This window comes from Stomoxys calcitrans, chromosome 4 (assembly GCF_963082655.1).
Source record: "Stomoxys calcitrans chromosome 4, idStoCalc2.1, whole genome shotgun sequence".
NCBI classification, from domain to species: Eukaryota; Metazoa; Arthropoda; class Insecta; order Diptera; family Muscidae; genus Stomoxys; species Stomoxys calcitrans.
Genome location: NC_081555.1, coordinates 105,673,830 through 105,692,159, shown reverse-complemented (window position 1 = coordinate 105,692,159; position 18,330 = coordinate 105,673,830). Strand labels below are relative to the sequence as shown.

Sequence of the window (18,330 nt, the reverse complement as noted above, 5' to 3'; positions counted from 1 at the left end):
TTTTCAAAGAATTTTATGTGATAAAATCAGAATAAAAAGCAACGAGAACTACAAATATGTTGAATGACCTTAAGCCTATAAATGACCTTAACGATTACCAAACCACGGAATTTTACATTAAAAAACAAAGCGACAACATTTTCTATGGAAATAAAATTTTGGCTAAATGGTCTGTAGAAAAAACAAGTAAAAAGGTATAAAGTTCGGCAGGGCCGAATCTTTGCATATGTTATAGGCCTAAGCCTAAATCGGGGGATCGGTATATGCATATGGCATCTATATCCAAATATAAACCGATCTGAACCATATAGGGCAAGAATATCAAAGAGCTTAAAATGGCTCACTGTGTCAATTTTAGCGAACTCGGAAAACAAATACACATTCTATAGGTCGAAGACCTTAATATGGGTCTTTATCGCAGCTATATCCAAATATAGACCGATCTGGGCCACATTGAACATGAATGTCGAAAAGCCTAACACAACCCACTGTGTCACATTTCAACGAAATCGGGTAGTAAATCGGTACATCAGTATATATGGCAGCTGTATCAAAATATAGCCCGATCTTGACCATTCTGGGACGAATGCCAAGAGGCGAAACACAACTCATTGTGGTAAATTTCAGCTAAATTGCGTAACGTGACAAATACCATTTGCCAGTACATAATTCTTCGCCATCCCTCGCTTGTTCACCCCGCGTCTACTTAGAACTCTTTCTATCTACCAAACACTACATATATATGTACCCTCTTGGTCAGCAATTTGTATTTGCTTATATATAGAGGCAACTCATTCTTAGTCGAACATTTCGGATATTTTCTCGTTTACTTACGACTCGTTTCTCGTTTACTAATCGTTGCCAATATACGATTTGTACTGCCGAACATATGTGCCTATGGTACTACCAAACGAACATACCTGATATATATTAATACCTAGTTCCACCCGTACCTTGTTGCACCCGCACCTTGTTGCACCCGCACATAGTTGCACCCGCACATAGTTGCACCCGTACCTAGTTGGACCCGCAGCTAGTTGCACCCGTACCTAGTTGCACCCGCAGCTAGTTGCACCCGCACCTAGTTGCACCCGCACCTATACGCACCCGCACCTAGTTGCACCCCTACCTTGTATGCATCCGATGCGGGTGCATCCGCGGCATTCTCACTTAGATCGCATCCGCGTCTAGCTCGCCTCCGCGTCTAACTCGCATCCGCACATAGCTTGTATCCCCGATTAGCTCGCATCTGCGACGCATTCGCATCCGCGAATCGTTCGCATTAGCACAGAGCTTGCGACCATGCTTTGCTTGCATCCGCGCCTTACTCGCATAGTAGGCCGTAGGCAGCTTGTTGTCCCATACACCCTCCCCTTGCTAGAGATCTTTTCATCCCGTAGGCCTTGTAAATGGTGATTTTTTAAGAACCATAGGAAAGATTTAAAAAAAAAGAAACACACAAAATTCATGAAACCTTTGTTTGAATCGATAGTGAGGTCCATACAATTTAATTTTTGAAGATTATTTCATGCAAATGTTGACCGTGACTGTGCCTCAAATGGTCCATCCGCTTAGTCCAATTTTGGCATACACTTTCCAACATTTCGGCCGGTATCACACGAATAAATGCTTATATGTTGTCTTCCAATGCGTTAGTTGAAGAGGGCTGGTGTAAATGGACATGAACTTTAACATAGCCCCACAAAAAATAGTCTAAAGGCGTTAAAATCGCACGATTTACGATTTAAAATAAAATGTTCAGCGAACTCGCCTCTAAATAAGTCCATTGTTACGCGTGCAGTGTGGCAAAAAAAGTTTGAATATTATCTAACGGTAGCGCTCACCATTTACAGTTACGCTACGATTCGCATCATTTTTGAAGAAGTACGGTCCAATGATGTCACCAGACCATAAATTGCAACTTGTGTTATCACTTAAGGTTTGTGGGTTCTTAATTGGACGCTGGAGATGACTGAAATTACAAAACCACGTTACAATTGGATAATTAATTCACGTTTTATGGGTCTAAAGCCTTAAATCGCCAGATTGAACAAGGACTTCGAGAGTCCTTACACAACTCACTATCCCAAATTTCAGCGAATTCGGACAAAACATGCGCCTTTAATGAGCCTAAGACCTTAAATCAAGAGATCGGTCTATATGGCAGCTGTATCCAAATCAGGACCGATATAGGCCAAATTGAACACGGGGATATATGTGGGGATTAGCACCCATATTAACCGATTAACCGATTCCCCGATTTGACTTCTTGAACCCCTAGAAGTCTAAAATATGGAACAAGGACTTGAGTTATGACTTCCAACATTCATGCTAAATATGATTCGAATCGGTCCATGAACAGATATAGGCCCCATATAAACCGATCGCCAGATTTGAATTCTTGAGCCCTTAGAAGCCTCAATTTTCATCCGATTTGGCTGAAATGTGGAACAAAGACTTGAGTTATGACCTCCAACATCCAGTACGATCCGAATAGGAGTATATACAGATATAGCACCCATATAAACCGATCCCCATATTTGACTTCTTTAGCCCTTAGGAGCCTATATTTTCAACTGATTTTGCTGAAATTTGGCCCAAAAACCAGTCTTATGACTTACAACAATACTTTTATACGAATCGGTCAATATGGTGTTATAGGCCCCCTAAGTAACGATATCCCAATATGACTTTTTGAGCCCAATTTAATTCAAATATAAACTCAGTTAATAAGGGAAAATTTTTAGCGGAATCCATGGTTGTGGGTAGCACGTTTTTACTTGTTAAAGACTGTAGCGTTATTTCAACAGACAGATGGACGGAAATGCCTAAATCGTTTTAATTAATAGGGTCGGAAATGAATGATTCGATGTGTTTCTTCGGTGGTGGGTATAAAAATTGACAAAATTTTCTGTAGAAATAAAATTTTGACAAAACTTGCTATAGAAATAAATTTTAACAAAATTTCTTATAGAAATAAAATTTTGCAAAAATTTTCTATAGAAATAAAATTTTGACAAAATGTTCTATTGAAATAAAATTTTGACAAAATTTTCTATTGAATTAAATATTTAAAAAACAAAATATTTAAAAAATTTAAAAAAAAAATATAATACAAATATTTCATAAAGAAAATGTTGAAAATTGTAAAAAAAATAAAATTTTTATAGAATTAAGTTTTGAGAAAATTTTTTACAGAAATAATATTTGGACAAAATATTTTTCGTTTGTAAAATTTGTTGGAAATGTTGAATAAAATATTTTGTTCAATGGCAACACTGAGTGCATGCCACAGCTAGTCCTTGGCCAAGCTTAGGCCATAATAGTTGTAGACGTTGTAATAAAGCACCAAATGAAATGGCAAGTGACGTTGCTGTGGCCGCATGGATCATTCATTCATGGGTAGAGAGATACCCCATGGAAGTCAGACCAGAGAAAAAAAAACAGTATAACCACATGTAAATTGGGTTAAGTTCATGTTTTATTGTTTTTGTCTTATAAGAAATTGATTTTTTTTCTTGCTTCAAAAGAATTGAAGACAGGACTAGCTGCACTCTATGACCACCAACCCGCCTCACTCACCTCTTGGCCCTCTCCTTTGGAAAATTAGTTTTTATTGACAGCCATAAAGACAACGAACTAAACAAATTGAAGCTCATTTTATTGTAGGATATCTTTTTTTATATTTGGGAAAACAGAAAAGCATCGCGATGCAAACAAAGGCGGCTATAATAATTGAAAGTTGTAATTGGACATTTAAATTGTGCTAAGGACAATTTCACTGTATGCTGCACCAATATTTCTATGAAATGGAAAGTTTTATTTTTATGTGCCACTATTTTAGGAGATAGTTGTTGAAAATTTATAGACGAATTTAATGAAATACAATTTTGCTACAGAGATTTTTTCCTTTTTTTGGGAGATTTGTAATGGACTTTCTTTTCTTTATGACCATGGGTTGGAATGGCATTGTTTTTTTTTATATGGAACCCAAAAGCTCCATTATAGAGGTTATTGTGGTAATTCCCTGAAGGAAGATATGATCCTTTGGTTGACCAGTGAAAGGCATGCTAGTTTTTAGGGTAATAAAGACATTCAACTATGCGCAGAAATTCGGTTATGGCTATATTGGTGCGCACTAATACGAAGTGTAACAAAGCCAGGCAGTGTTTTTATGATAACAAGTAAAAGTAAAGTTCGGCCGGGCCGAATCTTGGATACCCACCACCATGGATTCCCCTAAAAATATACCCTTATTAACTGATCCCTAAAAATAAGCCCTTATTATCTGTGTTTGTATTTGAATTATTTTGGACTCAAGAACTCATATCGGGATATCGGTACTTAGGAGGACCTATATTACAGATTCGAATATAACTTGGTACTGGTGTTTTTTTGTCATAACACAGGGCTTTGGGACGGTGATCGGTTTATACGGGGGCTATATCTGTTTATAGACTGATTCGGATCATACTTGGCATGGATGTTGAAAGTCATAACTGAAGTCCATGTTCAAAATTTCAGCCAAATCGTTTAAAAATTGAGGCTTTTAAGGGCTCAAGAAATCAAATCCGGGGATCGATTTATACGAAGGCTATACCTGTTTATAGACCGATTCGGTCTATAAACAGGTCATTCGGATCATACTTGGCATGGATGTTGAAAGTCATAACTGAAGTCTTTGTTCGAATTTCAGCCAGATCGGATAAAAATTGAGGCTTTTAAGGGCTCAAGAAGTCGAATGCGGGGATCGGTTTATATGGGGGATATATCCATATCTGAACCGATATGGCTATTTGCAATCCCCAACGACCTACACCAATAAGAAGTATCTGTTTAAAATTTCAAGCGGCTAGCTTTACGCGTTCGACCGCTATCGAGATTTCGACAAGCGGACGGACGGGCATGCCTAGTTCGATTTAGAATTTCGAGACGATCCAGAATGTATATACTTTATGTGGTCGCAGGTCAACATTTCTAGGTGTTACAAACGGAATGACAAAACAAGTATACTCCCATCCTATGGTGGTGGTTATAAAAATATGCATGAATATAATACTCCCCATATGGATATATATTTGGAGGCAATAATTTCATAAACCGAAAAGAAGAATAAGGCATGCTTCTACCATTGCACAGCTCACTAATAAGTGACTAGGTGGAAGCATGTAATCTTTTTGGGGCTTATCTGACTGAGGGTTAGCTTCGAAGTCGCAATCTCCGTAGCTTGCCCAATGCAAAAGTGTAAATGGTAGGTAATTCTAATTGTAAGGATCTCCGCGTCACGATCGGTCCAAATTCCTAATCATTCCCAAAGTTCTCGTAAGGAAAGATTAAGTACAGCTTAAACCCCGTAAGAGTGGTACTACCGACCGATGACGACAAAACAGCCCAAGGAGTTAAGGAACAAGGGTTGCCTGTGGCTACTGCCGATTACTCAGAGGCAGCCACCAATAAGCTGCTCAGAATTATGAAAAGAGATGGTATTGACATGATCTTGGTTAATAAATCATGGTTACGAGGTAACAAAGTTGAAGGAATCAGATCACGCAACCTTTTTTTATACCCACCACTGAATATTCACTATATATTCAATTTGTCATTCCATTTGCAATATATCGAATATATATATATATAAAAATCTAAGATGATTTAACGATGTCTGCGTGTCTGTTCGTCCGCCTCAAAAACTTGAGATATTAAGCTTAAATTTGGCACAAATATGTATTTTTGCTGCACGCAGATTAAGATCTTGAACGAGCCAAATCGAAAGATATTTAGATATAGCTGCTATATAGACCGATCGGCCGATAAAGGGTCTGAAGCCCATAAAATCTTTATTTATTACCCCATGTCGCTGAAATTTGAAACAGTGAGTTTTTGTAAGCCTGCCGACATCCGACCCATATATGATTGAGATCGGACTATATTAAGATATAGCTGCCATATAGACCGATCTGCCGATAAAGGGTCTGAAGCCCAAAAAAGCTTTATTTTTTATCCGATTTCGCTGGAATTTAAGACAGTGAGTTGTTTTCAGCCTCCAGTCATCGGGCACAAATATGGGTTAGATTGGAATATATCTCCCGATAAAGGGTCTGAAACACATAAGAGCTTATTTTATTACCCGATTTCGGTGGAATTTGAAACAGTGAGTTGTTTTAAGCCTCCCGACATCCGACCCAAAATATAAGTCAGATCAGGCTATTTAGTTATAGCTGTCATATAGACCGATCTTCCAATTTAGTGTCTTAATCCCATAAAAAGCGAATTTATTGCATGATTTCGCTGAAACTGTTGCATGTATTTGAGTTCTCGGGACCTGTATAAAATATGATTGATACCAGACCCTATTTAGATAAAATAGAATGATTATTATATCCTTGGTGGTGGGTATCCATAGTTCGGCACGCCGAACTTAACACGTTTTTATTTATTATACCCTACACCACCGGGGTATTATAAGTTTGTGCATTTGTTTGCAACGCTAAGAAGGAGTAGAGCCTGAGCCATTGATAAGTATACCGATAAACTAAGAATCACTTTTTGATTCGATTTAGCCATGTCCGCCTGTGAGTCCATGTATTCTTGTAATCAAAGTGCAGGTGGTATTTGTTATCCAATCAACACGAAATATTGTACACATCACTTTTTGGGCCCAAGGACAAACGCTATTGATTTTGGTAAAAATCGGTTCAGATTTAGATATAGCTCCCATATATATGTATCGCCCGATTTGCACTTAAATGGCCGTAGTAATTTTCAACTGATCTGCACAAAATTTGGCACGGCTTGTTTCGTTATTAATCTTAACATATCTGAAAGATTTCATCAAAATCGGTTCAGATTTAGATATAGATAAAGCTCCCATATATATGTATCCTCTGATTTGCACTTAAATGACCGTAGTAACTAAAATTTTCAACCGATCTGTAAAAAATTTGGCACGGATTGTTTTGCTACTGATCTTTTTATATCTGCGATATTTCACCAAAATCAGTTCAGATTTAGATATAGCTATTTATATATTGCTCGAATTTATAATTGTAGGGAAGGTGTAGGGTATACTATAGTCGTTTCCGCCCGACTTTTGCCTTTCCTTACTGGTTTTTAATTAGGTTAGGTTGAAAAGAGGGTGCAGATATGAATCCTCCCCATTCCACTATGGACATATACCTATGCCAGTAATCGGCTTGTCGTGAGCTCTTAAAACTATAAAGTAACTTCTAAAAAGAAAATTCTTTAGTTAGGAATTGCGTGCTACTTCCAAATCATTAATTGTTTTCAATACTACTCCCCTAAGTTGGTTCATGTCTGGTATTGTGTCTCCACCTAAGTGCCGGTATCTGTTAGACGCGAAAGTCGGGGAATGACAAAGGATATGCTCCAACGTTCCATCATCATCCCTTCATGTGCTACCCATGGTTTTTATAAATTATGAAATGGAATTGCTGCTACCAACATTTTGAAATTGTTTATGAAGAACAATGGAAACTTTCCATTAATCTAATCATTTCAACACGTGACCTCAAATTAGGACTTAACATACATATGCTGTCACGTGTCTAATCTAATATTTTATTAATTTTTAAAGAACTCTAATGACAAAATAATGTCAATAATTAAAACAGCCACACTTTATTGGCTTTCAAGGCAATCAGCTGTGCAAATTGCTGCGTGAAATCCATTTTCTATTCATTCATAAAAGAGTTTTTATTTTTATATGTATATAGAGATTTCTAAATTAACTTTCTTCTCAATGAATTGCATGTTATGGGGCTTCAGAGCACAATTAAATAATCTAACAAAATTATTAACGCTAATAAATATAAATGAAATTGATAGAAATAACCCCCCATGGAAACAAAACTCCTCTGCCACACCACCACCATCACCATCATCATCATCTTACAACAAAATTGGTAATCGATTATTGTGTTTGGCTTTAATGGCATTCACTTCCTCGATTAAGCCATAATTGTCAGTTTGGCTCAAATGGAGGCAAATAAACTGAGTCAAGCCAAAGCGAAGCGAAAAACGCATTTCTGAAAAACAAAAACCCAACCATCTGACCATAGTGGCAGAGATGGGTAGAGACGATATATATGGACGAGGCCACAAGTTCCACATATCCAGCCCAGGCGTCAATAGTTTGTAAACAAAAGAAAGTCAAATAAATGTAAAAATGTAAATTACAAACACAAACACCGCCTTACCTATACACATGCCATAGAAACACAAGCATCTTTTTTTTTATTTGCATAAACTAGATTGAAAAAAAAGAAACATACCACAAAACGCCTGCTGTAAGTGAGCCAGCCTACTACAATTAGAAGTGTGGATGCGCAACCACACACTCAACCTAGAAATGGAAACGGACATGGAGGACAAGAGGTGGGTTTCTGGTTTGAGCGGAGAAGGAAGATGGCGCCTGATTCAAAGATGTTAAATAAAAAATTTATGTAAATGAACATTATCAGCCGTTAGTTGTCATCCTTATGTTAAAGTGTTAAACAAATATCATATTGAATGTCTAACTAAAATATCAGCAAACCGAACTGATACACATATTAAAGAGTTATGCAGAAAGAAAACAATTTTAAATCTAAAAAAAAACTAATAACTTTAAGTTCCTTAACTGTATGAATAATATATTTTAATAATGTATGAATAATATATTTTGAAATTAATCTCTGAATTTTAGTAAATTTCCCAATTTTCTTCCAAATCGGTGAGAACACTACATGCAAACTTTTAGCCAAAGATGTCAAATTGGTAGATCGGCTTATATGGGGGCTATACCAGATTATGAACCGATTCGAACCACACTTTGAACAAGTGTAGGAAGTGGTAAGCGACCACTAAGCACAAAATTTCAGACCATTCAGTTAACAATTGCGGATTGTAGGGCCCAAAATTCGAAGGACCACATCATATCGAAGCTACATATGGCCCATATGGCCCATTTGCAATTCCCAACGACAAGGGACTTGATTTACGCTTTCATCCGGTATTGAGAATTCGAAAGACTCAGAATATCGAGACGATGAAGAATATATATACTTGATGGGGGCAAAAGATGTGGGGTTCATTCATTTTGTCATTCCGTTTGCAACACATTGAAATATCCATTTCCGATACTATAAAGTATGTATATTTTGATAGTCGTACAAATTTAAGACGATCTAGCCATGTCCGTCTGTCTGTTGACCTTTTTTGTCTATGGGCAGGTTAAGTTCGAAGATGGGCTATATCGGACTATATATTGCTATGGTCCCCATTTAGGCCGATCTCTCGATTAAATGTCTTGGGTCCATAATAGGCGCATTTATTGCCCGATTTCGTAGAAATTTGATAAAGCACATTGTGTCAGGCTCCTCGACATCCCTATTAAATACGGTCCAGATTTGACTATAGCTTCCATCAGGGACGTAGCCAGGATTTTATTTTATACACCTCACATTTCTTCAAAATCGAAAATTGCCAAAATTCTTGTTACAAAATCCTTAATTGTTTTCAATGCAACTCCCCTAAGTTGGTTCATGTCGGATATTGTGTCTCCACCCAAGTACCGGTATCTGTTGGATGCGAAAGCCGGGCAATGACAAAGGAAATGCTCCAACGGGTCATCATCTTCCCAGCATGCCCTACACAAACTATCACTTGCCGAACCGATTTTACAGAGGTGTGTCCCGATATGAGCTATACTGACCTCCTTCTTGCTTCCTTTCAGTAAGAAGGAGGTCAGTATAGCTGTATAGTCTGTAAATAAAGTACCACTTTGTACGTTTCAGTACCAAAATGAACGAATACCAAAAAAAAAATCTTCTAGTCGATCGGTACATAGCGCCTAGATGTAACTGTATTCCAAATTTCAGAGCTGTAGCTCAATCCGTATGTTTTAGTATCAATATGTGCGAATCTCAACAAAATCTTCTTGTTGTCTCGTACATACTACCCAGATGTGCCTGTAACTAAATTTTCCGATTTGTAGCTCAATCTATAAAGAAAGTACTAAATAGTACCAATTACAGCACTCAAGTACTTTTTATTCCACTCTTGATACCATTTCAACATTTCAAATTTGGTACAAATTATTGTATATTTGTCAAGACATCGTTTCATTTTTAATTGTACCCTTCTCCGTTCACTGTAAAAGAAAATAAGTAGGAAATGGTACCAAATACAGTACTAAACGTACGTTTCCTCTGTTTCCATTATTATTTTTAATATTTTTTCTATCTACTCCATTAACTTCGTAAAAACAATCATTTAAGCCAAATTTCAATGTTCTAGCTGCCCTATGCAAAGATTACCTATTTCGTACCTTTTTTGGTACTTTTTGTTTCTAAACGTCCAAAAAGTTTTTTAGGCTGTCAAAGTGTAGCTAAATTCCAAAATTCAAAGCTCTAGCTTAATTAAGTTACCAAAAAGTACCAATGATTAGCTGCCCTATGCATAGATTACCTATTTTGTACCATTTTTTGGTACTTTTTGTATATAAATGTCCAAAAAGTTATTTGGCATTCCAATTTAGGATGCCAGCGAGTACCTAATTTCCTAAAGTTCAAAGCTCAAGCTTAATTAAAAAAATAAGGTACCAAAAAGTACCAATTGCGGTACTAAACGTACTATTATTCCCACTTACGGTACTCTTTTGAGAAATTTTTGTAACCAAATCTTATTTTGTCGAGACCTCTTTAATTTGAGCCCAAAATCTTAATTCTAGCCCCATCCTTAACAAAACCACGTCTTATCGCGTGCCTACGATCCAAGACCCATATTCGTGCTAAATTTCATGACTCTGGCTTAAGCCGTTTCGGCTGGCAGTTGTTTAGTCAATCAGTCAGTCAGCCAATCAGTCAATCACGCTCCTCTTTTATATATAGAGATAAAATTTCATCAAAATCGGATAACGCAATCGAGGGTCAGGCGTAGTGAGTTGAAATTTTGGCTTTAAAAATGCCTTGTCTATAGAAAATTTTTAGGAAAATGTTGGTTGGGATAGAGAAACGTAATAAAAAGACTTTCCGCTAAAAGTTTGTCCTTAAAAAAAAGCATTAAAATTTTTTTTATAAAAATTTTGTTTTTAAAAAAATTTTGTCTTAAAAAAATAATTGCGAGGGGAGTCCGGCTCGTGCTGAAGTTTTGCATTAAGAAAATATTACGCTTAAATTTTGTCTCTAGAAAAATTTCATTAAAAATTGTTAGAAAAATTTCATTAAAATTTTGTTTTTACAGAGTATTTCATTACAATTTTGTCCTTATGAAAAATAATTTTAAGGCTGCCCTGGCCTCAGCAAAATGTTCTCTGTGTAGAATATTATAAATATAAAATTTTGTCATTATAAAAAATGTTAATGATATTTTGTTTAGAATAAATTTAATTAAATTTTTTTTTTTGAGAAATGCAATATTAATGCCCCCATAGCTATATCGAAATATGGTTCGATGTAGACCAAATTCGGCACGGACATTGGTTGGTCTAATAAATACAAGCCACTGTTTAATTTTGGTTCAATATTGGTCCTTTTTCATTTTTGGCAGCTATCTCCAAATAAAGACTGATCTGAACCATATAGGAAACGGATGTCGAAAAGCCTAACATAAGGAACTGTGTCAAATTTCAGCAAAATCGGTTACGCTTTTTATGGGGGGATTTTAAATCGAGAGATCGGTCTATATGGGAGATATTATTGCAAATTTGGTCCGATCTGGGCCGCCTTCAGGAAGGATATCGAGGGGCCTAACACAACTCACTGTCCTAAGTTTCAGCGATATCGGACAATAAATGCGTCATTTTTGGGCGCCAAAGATCTTGAGAGATATGTCCGACTCTATGACAGCTATATCCAAAGCTGGACAGATCTGGGCCAAATTGAAAAAAAAATGCAGAAGGGCCTAACACAACTCACTGTCCCAAATATCAGCAAAATCGGACATTGAATGCTCCTTCTATTAGGCCAAGACTTTGAATCGAGAGATCGGACTATATGGCAGCTATATCCAAAGCTGGACAGATCTGGGCCAAATTGAACAAAACATGTAAAGGGCTTAACACAACTCACTGTCCCAAATTTCAGGGAAATAAATAATAAATGCGCCTTTTATGGGGCCAAGACCTTAAATGGAGAGATCGGTCTATATGGCAGCAATATCCAAATCTGAACTGAACTGGCCCAAATTGAAGAAGGATAGCGAGTGGCCCAGTGCAGCCAATTGTCTCAAATTTCAGCAAAATCAGATAATAATATTAAACAATATTTTTTTTTTTAATTTTATTGCCATAGAAAATTTTGTTTAAATGTTTTTTTTCTATATTTTATGGTTGCTTATTCGCATTTCTCTTTCTAACCAAATTTAAACATTCCAACCCTCGTAAAATTCCTAAATAACAAATATTAAATATGGGTTAAACGCTAATAAACCGCAAAAATGAGAAAAACAAAATGAGATAAAAAAAAAACAAATGAATTGTTTAAAAGTCAAACGAATTCTCGCTAGGGCCTACAACAAATATGCGACCTAACACACAAAACCCAAACCAAATGAAATGAAACCATCCAAATAATAATGAAGCTTAAATGATAATTGTATTGTATTGGCTTGGCTTAAAGCTAAATACAAACAAAACAAAAGAGGCAAAGACGCACAAACGGAAAACTGAACATGGGAAGTTGTCTTAAATAACACAGTTTTTAAAGTGCCAATAAACAAAAGTGGGAAAATACCAATTTTTAAGAGAAATATACAATTAAGAGAGTGAAAATACAGAGGGAGAGAGAGTCGGAGAACAAACGTGGGCTGGATGTGACTCTGCGTGTGTATGCAACCTGGCATGTACAACAGGTGGATGAGTTAAAAAAATATTTCAAAGATTAACATAAAACGTAACAAGATATGCGCGCGCAGCCGCACTTGCATAGTAAAGTGTAGTGCAAACACTACTGGACACAGTAGGTTCGCAGAAAGGAAATGATTACAACAAAATTTAAGTCAACTCTGGGGTTGTTACAGAGACATTTTAGGGGGTTTAAGTAAATGGTAGTTAAGATAAACAAAGAAAATGATAAAAATAGGCAATTAACTTTCAAAAAATATGCATTAAAAAGCGCTCATCTTTTGAGGATGCTGGTGATTTATAAAATTATTTGTAATAATCTTCTTTATTGTCAATTTAAAGCTCCACAATGCGCCTCATTTATTTAAAATGATAGAAGATAGCAGTTATTAATAGGAAGGAAATACAGTAGAGTAATTTTAATTTGATTGTTAGTATAGTTGGTGATTTACAATGTTTTTTTTTTTGTCATCATAAAATGTAACTTCTGTTGACTAGGACTGCAGTACTAAAGTATAGTCTTAAGAAAGTATTTCGATGCACATTTGTCCATGCATATTGCATAACAGAGTCAAACTTCTTACATATCAATGAGTGGTGTCCGATTCAAGTTTAATCTCAATGATAAGGGACCTTTTTTAAAGTTAAGTCCAAACGGCGCAATGTGGGAAAGATTAAAAAAAACTAGTAAAACATCTGCCGTTTGAGAGCGGGAGAGATACAGCTGCTACCAGACATCCCATGAACATTCCATTAAGGAACAGGAGATTTTTCTTTCATATCAATGAGTGCAGTCCGATTAAAGTTTAAGCTCAATGATAAGGGGCCTCCTTTTTTATGCCGGGTCCGGACGGTGTGACGCATAGCGACAATACTTTATAAAGAAGTTTTAACATGACGGGATACTTCACAAATGTTGTCAACATTAATAAGCGGATAACCACCGTCGAAAAATTTTCAGATGTTCAAGCCAGAAATTGAACGCTCGGCGTTCTGCCTATGACGTTCGGCGTCATAGGCAGACATGCTTACCTCAGTGCCACGGTGGCTTCGGAATGGGTAGAGATATCTCTTTGAAATTTTAAATGTAAGTGCTGAGGTGTTATCGAGATTATACGCAAAATTTTAATGCACTAGGTTGTCCGAGCGCCTAAATTTGGTCACCTCGGCATTTCGAAAACTTCTTCGGCTGCCAAGTATTCATTTGTTGTTCGATTTCCAAAATAATGTTTTTCCTGGATAGAGCTCAAAAATCCCTACAAAAAAGTACGTTGTAGGTCTTTAATGTCTATTCTGGTATCATTTTAGTTTGGATTGGTGACAAAATTTACAACGACTTTCCCGCTAAGAGTGTCCAAATCTGATTATCCAATATAAAGTTATACAAAAAATGCTTAAATACTTTAACTTTTTCTTTTTGTTTTGTAAAGCGAACTATTGCAGTTGTGTTTCAAGTAAAATATGAACAAACATATGTCAGCAACAAAGCCGTTGTAAATTTTGCCACTAACACAAATCACGCAAAATAAACCAAAATGGAATCTTTAATGACTTCGTAAAACACAAAATACAAAGCCCATCTCCCCCGAGATCAGAATAGACATTGTACAAGCGGAGTTTTTGTAGGGATTTTTGACCAAAAAAAATTTTTGGATGTCGGGTAAAGATTTGGCAGCCTGCACTAGTTTTCGTAATGACGAGGTGCCCAGCATTATGGACCATAGATCTCGTTAACACCTCTGCTATAACCATTTAAAATTTCGAAGAGATTCTCTTTGCTTTTCAACTGTGTATTGTATGAATTTTTGATTATTAGGGGATGGCCAGATACTAAAAGTTTCAATCACGAAATTAAATGATCCTATTAATTTTTTGATTGAAACTGCTTTAATCACGAAAATGATAATAACAACGTTTTTTTGATGAATTAATAGAAAAAATGTCTAGTAACAAATTTATATTCAATTAAATGATTGGAAATGTTGAAATTTGCAATTAAATTTTTGATTGATCCAATTAAAAGATTTATTGGAATTTTTCGAAATTTTCAATTAATTTTTTAATTGAATCAATTAAAAAAATGATTGCATTTTTGAAAATTTTTGATTTTTTAATTGTTTTTGTTTGTTTTTTTAAACTTCTTTTGGAATCCGGTTCGTACAATCGACTGCCATGGGATTGCTGCAAATTTACCGAAATGTGGGACATATGTACCTTTGAAATCTCTTTCGAGTTATATTGTAGGGGTTGATATATAAAATGGTGCTTAAGTAAAATCAATTGAAGGCTACATTGGAGATTTTATAAAAAAGGGGTATAGGGTCTAACACCAATATGTAGTTCAAAAATTTTTCGACTCAAATAAAAATATGATTGATTTAGTTAATTGTTTAGTTAGGTTAGGCTGAAGGCCACCCTAGCGCATGTCCGCTATGACGCTCAACGCCAGGGTTCGAATCAAGGCGAGAACATAAAAAAAATTTCCACCTAATGCTGGCGACACTTGTGAGGATCTATGCCATTTGAAAAAATGATATGGCACCCATGTAAACTTTTAAACTTCTTCCCAAAGAGGTGTCACATTGCGGCATGCCGACCGGACTCGGCTATGAAAAGGAGGCCCCTCATCACTGAGATTAAACTTGAATCGGACAGCACTTATTGATATGTGAGAAGTTTGCCGCTGTTCCTTAATAGCATCTTAATTGGCAAATTAGGGTGAAAAGAGGGTGCGGATATTAGACCGCCCCATGCCACTATGGGCATACAACTAAGCCAGTAATCGCGATAAATACTAAAAAGTAACCTTGATAAAGAAAATCGAAGTCAGAAATTCTGTGCTACTTACAAAATCCTTAATTGTTCTCCATCCCACGCACCTAAGTCGGTTCAAGTCTAGTACTGTGTCCCCACCTTAGTGCCGGAGTATGCTAACAGCGAACAATGACATAGGAAATGCTCCAAAGTCTCATCATCTTCCCCACATACCCTACACATGCTATGACTTGCTGCACCTATTCCGCATAAGTGCTCTGTAGTGTCACTTTATATTACCGAAAGCTATACTGATCGTAGTAGGTCGTAGTCTCACGATCCGGATTACCTCACAAGATTTTCATCATCCTACCGATCGTCCCACAGTGCTACATGCGGGTTCGTCGCCCACTCCTTTAACTCGAACTGCTTTTCGCCGAAAGGTTTTGCATTCACCAATTTACTAATGGCAATCCTCTGGCCTTCACTGTTATTTTATTCCCTTATTCTTCGCTATGGCTCGGCAACCAAACAATGTGGATCGTCCTATCCTCAGAGTAGGCGTTAACTTCCTTTTTATGCAAGACTATTCGTAACATTCTTGATTGCTTGTGGGGTGATGTTTACTCTCTGTAAAGATGTTCACACTCGACGTCCTCGCGTTAACATTACAGTATCTCATGCATTCCATTAACGCCCAGATCTATGCCTGCAGGACCGTATTATGGTCAGGCAGTCTAGAACAGATATCAGTCCCTGGGTTCTCAATGTAGACCCCCAGACCCACTTTGTCCACTAGCTTTGATCCATCTATGCAGCATGATCTCGCAGATAGCCATCCTAGGGATCCGTCAATCCAATATTGTGCCTCTGTCAGCAGTGTCTCGCACTCGACCACAAGTGGCATCGCAGGTATCCAATCGGAAACCTCTTCTATTCCATCCGGATTTCCTATCATCGCCTCGATTATACAGCGATGATGTGACCTGCTCGTATCCTCTTATCATTCTCCCATCGCCTTAATTGTCATAGCCGCAGTGGCTGCCTCACACTTAATCTGTATGTCAATGGGTCGGATATCTAGAACAGCCTCCAGTGCCCTAGTGGGCGTGGTCCTCATCACTCCGCCTATGCCAAGACAACATGTTGTTTGAACCTGCTGTATTATCCTTACGTTGCACTCTTTCTCCATCGCAGTCCACCAAACAGAGTTGTATTAAGCCTCCAAACATCCGACTCGATTGTGGTCCAGCTTCGATATAGCTGTCTTATAGACCGATATTTCAATATAGGGGTCTTAAGCCTATTAGTGCTGCATTTGAAAGAACAGTGAAATTTGCTGAAATTGAGAACAGTGAGTCCAAATCGGACCATATTTTGTTAGAGCTGTCATATTAAACGATCTACCGATTTAGTGTCTTAAGGCAATAAAAGCCTAATTTATTATCCGATTTCACAAAAATTAAAACAGTGAGTTAGCCTGCCATAGCTAGAAAGGATTTTCCGGATAAGACTGGCATGGTCCCACATACCGAGGGCATGGTGGTCTTAATCCTCAAACACAGCACTACAAACAATTACAGGCTCATCAGGTCTGTCATCGTTTTTACTCAAAACAGGGACCGCCGAAGTGGTACGAGTGGTCTAATCGGAAAACATGCTGGCGGACTTAAGATTGTCAGTAACGACTTCTGCAGAAGCTGTGAGGACGTCGGGGAAGGAGAGACTATAGAACATCTGGTGTGTGTGTGTCCTGCACTCGTAGTCAATGAGAGTTCCACTTTAGGTTCTTATTTCTTTGAGAACTTATCTGGTTTAGCGGATGTGACAATTCGCAAATTGTTGGACTTTTTAAAGCTAAACTGGAAGGCATCTTCCTTTCTTATTCTGTTCTTGTGGTGTAGCAATGGACACAGACCTCTGATGGCAAACTGCCACTTAATCCTAACCTCACCTAAACTAGGGACCGTCTCGACCCTTCACTGCGGCTATCAGCATGCGTACACTAAGGGCCGGTTGAAAGTGGCCTTCATGATGTGGTTGGCTTCATTGGACATAGAAAGGGCCGAGTTTAGAGATGCTCAGAAAATGGTCAAACCCGGTCCAACGTAGGAAAATACTTTGATTTAATCCACTGTGTACGGATCAAGGGGCGGAGGAGTGAGTGGCTTTTAAGAGCACCCCACTTCATGCTACAGAAGTGCATGAATGGTATGGACCCCAAGTTGCTAAGGAAAAGCCTCTAAAACCAAGAAAAAATAACTGTTTGCAGAGCTAAGTACTTGGCCAACACACTATCTAACATATTAAAGAAGCGACAAATGGATTTGTGCAAATGGATGAGGTGATGCACACATAGTTAAATGATGGACCCATAAGCGCATGCGCACGCGCACTCATTCGCCTCTTATTTACATACAAATAATAACTCACTCTTTTTTTATTCAGCTTCTCTTCTTCGTCTTCTTCTACTTTTAAGTCATCATAATCGTCAACTACTGCTCTACTGACTGAAGCTTAAACTGTTGCTCCTTGTTTTTGTTGTTATTACTAAGCGCTGAGGAGCTATGATCGTTGGTGTTATTGTTATACGCGGCATTGTTGACGTTTTTTTTGTTGTTGTTGAAAACGGCCAAAAGCCGTTTTTTTTTTGCTGCTGCTGGTGTTATTGTGGCTTATGTTGCTGTTGTTGGCCGGCGCTCTGAGCCATCGTAAAGCTGTTGCCATTGTCTATA

The 18,330-nt window shown here is 37.4% G+C and overlaps 1 protein-coding gene across 2 annotated transcripts in view; it reads right to left on the bottom strand.

Annotated features, from left to right (window-relative positions):
- LOC106085895 (bromodomain-containing protein DDB_G0270170) overlaps positions 1-18,330 on the bottom strand; it is a 252,082-nt gene that overhangs the window by 43,553 nt on the left and 190,199 nt on the right. The window lies entirely within an intron of this gene.